Genomic DNA, 7544 nt, shown 5'->3' on the forward strand with positions numbered 1-7544 from the left:
TTGTTAGTGGGATTCTGTAAGTAAACAGATCTGGTTGGAGTGAGTGCTGAAGTTCAGGAGCCAGAGCATGAGGCAGATGTTGGCATTTACACTTAATAATCTACTGTGGGAATTAAATGGATGCAGTTCAAAACACACATATTGCAATTAACAAGGACCAATTAGCAACTCTAAACTTAGTCCTTACAGGGACACTGAGGGGACGCGAGACCACCTGCAGATAATCAGTTAGTTAAAACAATTTGACACACACACATACACACTTTAACAAACATATATATACATACAAAAAAATATATACATCATCACACACACATACACACACAAATTTATGTATTTACTATACAGACATGAATTTCACATAGTTCCACACACTTATTTTGCAGATATGAGGCAGACTGGCAGCTGTGGGAGATAAGAGCTTGTCCCACTGATGAGAAACAACAGATTAACTCTTCATTTTCAGCTGATTGCTGGATGGGCTCTGCGTTATATAGCGGTTCACTGTATTGCGGGTCAGACAGCAGTGGGACTTTGTGTGTTTATATGTTCTTGTGTATGTGTGAGTGTGATTGAATGTGCTTATTTGAGTGTTTTTGTACATTTCAAAGTGAAAACTCTCTAGAAATTTGTAGGAGAAATTAAAAGGACTTAACAAACAAAGACCCTGACGTACTTATTTAAAACTCTTTGTAAGGTGAATAGAAATAGAATTGAACAGATTTCTCCCCCTCACTTTCTTTCAATGTTTATTGTGTGAGTATATAAAATAGATATGGAAATTAATGTGAAATATTATTTATAATATAATCTATTGGCAGATATACTTTACTGTGCAATTTATATAAACAGGGCTGTGTGTGTTTGTGTCCTTATATCCTTATATCTTAAGGTGAAAGTGTGTCTTAGGGTTGGGTTTAGGCTAGCAGTACTTATTGCTAAAGTAAGCAAAGGTCTCTACAAAACCTTTAAAATGCGTGTGCGTGTTTGTGTGTGTGTGTGTGTGTGTGTGTGTGTGTGTGTGTGTGTGTGTGTGTGTGTGTGTGTGTGTGTGTGTTTGTTTGTGTGGAGGGGGTGCACAGACGACTCCAGCACCTTCCACTAAACAGACACAGGCTCTGTTTTTTTTTTTTTTTTATGAAAGCTGTGGAAGTCTATAAAAATCAGCCTTTGATCTCCTCACCGGCGGTTTACCACTAAAACATTTTTATAATCAGCCTTTATTGTTGGCGCGCTCCTTGAGGGAGACGCGCCCATGTTCATTTTTTAAAAGGCCAAATCAGCCATAATTCAGTTTATAAACTGCGGCAGGGTGGTGGCGGGTGCGTGGATGAATATTCATGAGCCTCGCTCAAGCTGCCACACGCGCTGATTCATTAGGCGTATGTAAATATCACTCACTTTAATTGCCCCTAAACTGACTCAACATAATGTTGTCATTAGCAAATTATTACTTATTTGTGAAACTAATGGTACAGTATGGTACAGCATGCTAAATCACACACACATGGACACACACACACACACACACATATATATATATATATATATATATGATTGTAATTACATGCCTCTACCTGATGGATGATAGCGGGAGGAAGCAGTGGAGATGATAATGAGACACAACCGACAACAATTACAGCACCTCTCTGAGGGGTTTAACTCAGTATACCACCTTAAAACCACACACTTATAACATACATCCCTTCATACGTTCATCCATCCATCTGTCCATTTGTGCATTCCTCCAATCATCCATCCATCTTTTTATCTATCTCTCTAGCCAGCCATCCTGTATCCATTCATCCATGCCTTTTCCATTCACCCAAATGTCCAGTTTTCCATCCATCCTTCATCTGTCCATTCATACATTCCTCCATCCAACCATTGATCCCTCTGGCCATTATTCATGTATCTATTTGTAGATTCCATTTAACAAGTGTACGGTGCATTCAAGTGGATTAAAATCTACTATTTGGCAAAAACTACCACAATCCAATCTTTTCACTATAAACACTTAGGTTTTCCACTGCTGTGTGTGTGGAGTAACTGCTTTCAGTGTTCTTCACCACGGAATATCTCACAGTCCCCAACAGGTCAGTCTTCATTCATTACCAATCCTGGGCTTTAAACTGAGATCTGTGTTTGGACACTCAACACCTCAGGGAGTTGACTTGTCATTTACTCACTCACTTATTCATTCACCTACTCACTCACTCACTCATTGCTCTTTGAGTCATTCATACACTCACTCACTCATTGACTCATTCATGCATGTACAGGTACCGCTCCACAAGGGGCACTATTCAGTGTTTTGTATCAAGAACGGTGTGTTTCCCAAGTCTCAAATGTCTTGAGGAAAATTTAAGAAGCAGACGTCCCCAAAGTGTCTGAATTGTCAAGGAAAGCTAGAACGCTGAGGATTATCGGGCTCTGCTGGAATCCATGGAGTCAGTTCATTCTACACAGAATAAATGAATCAAAGGTGTCATGCAGCTACTTGTGTATAAACTCCTCATCAACATAATCACTGCCTTTCAGGTGAAATTTCCTGAAAAATATAAGAACAATAAAGCAGGATTAATGAGGATGATGACATAGCTTGGCTTTAGTGAACACACCGACAGACTGAAGAACTATGTAATGATGTTTGGGAAACTGAATTATGGGCTAGACTCAGCTAGTTTATTATGTGAATATTATTATATACTATTCATGATTTCCAAAGTTAACTTAGTATTTAACAGAGTTTAAGTAAATAATTCCAGTGCATTTTATTAAATACTAAATAATTTATTAGAAAATGTACTGGAATAAAGCTTTGCATCTAAAACAAATATTAAATAGAGTTTAAAAAAGAAAATACAGGATCAAAAATGCTTTAATTAAAATAAATATAGTGTAGTCTTCATTTAAAAAAAATATTTTTGACTTTATTTCTAGCTTAAATGGCTGTTAAAATGTGCATGTATATAAAAATATTCATACACCACCGTTTAGTAAATACATGAATCAATATCAGGTTATAATATATTTACAATTATATTGTAATGTTAAAAAGAGAATGGAGGAAGAAGTTAAAAGAATAGGAGCAATAATTATATATTTTTAAATAATATCAATATAATAATAAATAATTAGGTTAATATATAATTTCATTTTTAACAATTTTCATCTCTTTTGCTTTCTTAATTTGTTAAATATTTTACTGTTATTTTTTCATTCTTTGAATTTAGTCATTTTTATGTAAAAAAAAAATCCTTGCATTTTCTTGATACTTTCAGTAAGAGTTGAATGATCTAGTTCTGTTTATTTCCCCCCCCCTCTTTGTGAATAGAGTGAACTGCAGGCACCATTTGTAGCTGATTAAAATAGTTTGAAGATCTAATAGATATTCACTGATCCAGCAGCTGATATGATGAAGCTGTTAGTGATGTCATTGGCAGTGTGTCTGTGTGACCAGGCCTGGTTTCTGCAGTTTGTAGAGTATAATGGTGGAAGCTGAGTTCTGGAGTTAATTAAACACTGTCCAGTGTCTGTGTTGGGCTGAAAATGCTGCTGTTTAGTAGTCGCCACATGCAGTGAACGCTGACCTCACCAGATCCCAGAGCCTGTAATTGGTGGCGAATGGAGTGATTCAGTGGGGAATTCAGCAATGCTGGGCCATGTTGCACTTGATGAGGACCATGATGATGTTTCTTTTATTGGCCTTCCCTTAGAAAGCCGTATCTGGTCTCATCTCCCCACCCTTCTAATTATCCCCCACCATCATCTCTCAGCTCTCTCCATCCCTGAACCCGCCCCCAACAACCACCTCCAGCCACCCCCTCCCAACACCCTTCCATCCACAACATGCAAATCTTTTTACAACCAAGCAATTAAGCTGTTTGGAGTTTTTTATGGGGCCAGTTGCGCCGAGCAGAACAACAACCGTGACAAAACAGGGACCCAGAAAAAAGGAAAGAAAGAAAGAAAGAAAGAAAGAAAGAAAGAAAGAAAGAAAGAAAAGTGAAAAGGCTGGGTAGAGTGCATGAGCGAGGGAGGAAGAGAGGGAGGGAGGAAAGCTAATAAACTAATGTGATGGATGAGATTTTTTTCTCCCAAAGGCTTCCACACCATGTAAATTGGCCCAGACAATGCATTATGGATAAGGCGGTTGAGATTATAGCTTGTTAATGTGTCGCCCTCCCCCTACATAGTCCCCCCACCCCGTACATGTCTCTGCCGACCCCTCTGTTTGTGTGCAGGCAGGGACATGGTCACCTCATTGTCAGGGCATGCGGGTCTTTAGGTGCAGATGGGAAGGAGGCTATGGGGTCCTTGGCTGCAATCTGCTACAAAAAAAAGCCAACCCCTACCATCTACAGGAGAAAGTATGTGACAGTGGATCGATTCCTAACACAGACTCTTGACTTCCCTCTACACTGCACTTTTTAAAGTGTTTGTCCTGCCTTCCAAAAAAGCCCCCCTTGTTAGCATTAATAATTTCAGTGTGAGTGTATGGGTGGGGTGAGGAGAGGTGGTACTCTGTGATGGATGGACCCTCTGTCTAGGGTGCATTTCTGCAATGTGTCCAACAGTTCCCAGTAGGCACTCGTACCTCACTAGTGCTTCACTGGTGATGCCTCAATGATTTTTGTGGAAAGAAATAAAAAATTCATAATAAGTGTACTGTTTTCGCAACATGTTTTGTACACCTATACTTTAAACAGCCAGCCAAACTCAATTTTACGAGCCAGGAAGTGAGCTCCCTGCTCCTTTATTGACAATTTTGTGCATGACACGTGAAAGTTTCTGAGTAAAACTGTAACAGAATGAAACAGAAAGGACTCAGCGTTAATATTAACTGAACATGACCGACTACAACACAGCTGGCTAATAAATATTAAAGTTAGCCATCAACAAAATTATTAGTAATAGTTATTGTTATAGTAATAGTTATTATTGAAGATTAACATTGTTGCAACCAGGAAAAAGCACAACTGCTATCAATTTATAAACAATTTAGAAACAAACGTTTTTCGTGAAGGCATATTTAATTATACTTGTATTTTAAACATTAAATGAACTTATAAACATTGCTTTGAAGGGCATATGAAGAGTAAGATACAACACCAGCTTTGCCACATGTACATTTGGGCTTTGTGTGGTTAATCAGGAACTCCTGCCTCATAATGCAGAGCATTTCTCTCAAGTTGTTTCAAAATAAAAGTCACTCATCAGTTCTATATAATCAGTTTTCATGCTACTGACTTGTTTTGCTTTTTTATGCACCTGGATGTGTTATTTTTAAGGTAAGATATGATAAGGTGGTATCGAGTGGATTGTGATATCATGAGTTGCTGTCTAACAATAAGGGAGAATCAAGCAAAAGTGCTTGGTCATTCTAACTCTTGATCCTTGATTCATAACTGAAATGTTGTATTCGTAAGAGTTTATAAATGCAAAGGCAGTATATAGCATACATAATATATTATAATATATGCCATATCAGAAATAATACCAGGAACATATGACAGTAATTTCATTAATCACATCACATTACAGCCAAAAGTTTGTGAACCCCTGCTCATCCAGTTCTATTGAAATTGAGGGCAACCACGCATTGTTTTATTTTTTTCTTTAATTTGCTGTAGCACGACTGTGTTTTCTTTTGGGAAATTTACACTAAATGTTAGAACATTTCTGTGAGTGATTTTATGCTGCCACACGTATTAGTGAGGTCAGGGACAGATGTTGTATGATTAGTACTCCATCACTACAGAGAACAGTTCCTGTTAGGTGTCTTTCTAACTTTCTAACTGATGCTTGCAGCTTAGTGTTAATTTAGTTTAATTTGGTTCAAATTAAGCTGCTTCAGAGCATCCTCTTTTATTTCATGCTTTGCTCTGGAGACTATAGAAACTCTGTGTGCTTAACCACAGTGGGTACACCTTAAAATATCTCAGTGCAGTAAACAAAAGTGCTGTCCACAAACACTTGGACATACAGTGTATATATACCTTGAACATTGTAAGTATTTTAAGAATGCAATGACTGTTGGGACACAAGCTAATGTATCCATTTTTATATTTGTATAATATTTTGGCATAGTTTATATAACTATATATGAACATTAAACCACTTATTCAGAATGAATCTTCCAACAGAAACGTCCAATAGAATCAACTAATAGAGATACAGGGTTATGTCCAGAGAGATGTCCTTAATAATAATAATACGTGATATTTTACAAGAGGCAGAATTTTAATAAAGTGCAGGTTTTATATTTAGTTTACTTATTATTAGTTTTCCACTTAACCATTACTCTCAGTTATTTTCCAACTACTTAAATCTATTCTACAAATTCTATCTATAATTCAGTAACTGCTATTAATTATTATCATGTACAGTTCATAATTCAGTAATTACTCAGTAACTGCTATGAGCTATTTAAAAACTAATTGATTTTTTTTTTCAGTAAGTACCATCCATTTTAGTAACCATTTGAAAAAATTCAGTAACTGCTAACAATTATTTAGTATCTATTTTTAATATCTATTATTCAAAACATGGAATAATATTATTTAGTAAATACATTGTGTTAATCAGTGACTGCCACATTTATTTAGTAAAAACTGTAATTATTCAATAAGTACCTTATATTACTCATTAATTATAATTATCCTTTGAATGGTACCAGTCAGTAAATAATAGTAATGAACTATTTAGTAATTCATAATACATGCTAGCAATAATTGAGGAATTATAATAAACTATTTAGTAAATGCCAAATTGTATTTTTTCAGTAAATACTATCAATTATGCAGTAACTACATTTATTCAGTCACAACCATAAATTACTATACACTTATTCAATAATTTGTGCATGGTATTTAATAATCACTGTAATTAATCTGTGCCTACTATGAATTATTAAGTAACTATGGTACTGTCTAATAAAATCAATTCAGATTTATTCTGTCTAATTTAGTCTACGCTTAATAATGAACCTTAAATATAAAGCAGTTTAAATGACTTAGTTTGAGCAGGGTTGATACATATATGTGCACAGCAGAGACACATGAGGATCACGATTGGAAAAAACGATGATAGAGAAAGTGTTTACTGCCTGTGAGTGTGTGTGTGTGTGTGGCCAGAAAGCTGACAGTAGCGCTCAGGGCAGGGAGCAGTCGGCAGGGGACTGGGCTGTGTCCATATGTCTCCGTATCCCCCCTCCTCCGTCCAGACTCCGGCCGGGGACGAGCAGCCTCCTGTCCACCTAGACCGCAGGCCATCTGTTTAAGGGTGGGCTTTTCTTCCAGTGCTCGGGTGGGGTGTGAAGTGGGATTACGGATGCTTAGAGGAATAGATGGATGGTGCCCCAAAGATTACAGTGGGGTCACACACATTGTTCCGTGGTTAATGGTCGCTGTTAGGATTACGCTCCCAATGGCGACCAATGGATCAGGACTTCAAAGTGTTACAGCACAGCAACAGCTCTATAACTTCATCTAAACAGCGTTGATAATACCTTGTTGTGGGTGGGAAGTCTGGCAGAAAAT

The sequence above is a fragment of the Hoplias malabaricus genome, chromosome 8 (assembly GCF_029633855.1).
Source record: "Hoplias malabaricus isolate fHopMal1 chromosome 8, fHopMal1.hap1, whole genome shotgun sequence".
In the NCBI taxonomy this organism is placed as follows: Eukaryota; Metazoa; Chordata; class Actinopteri; order Characiformes; family Erythrinidae; genus Hoplias; species Hoplias malabaricus.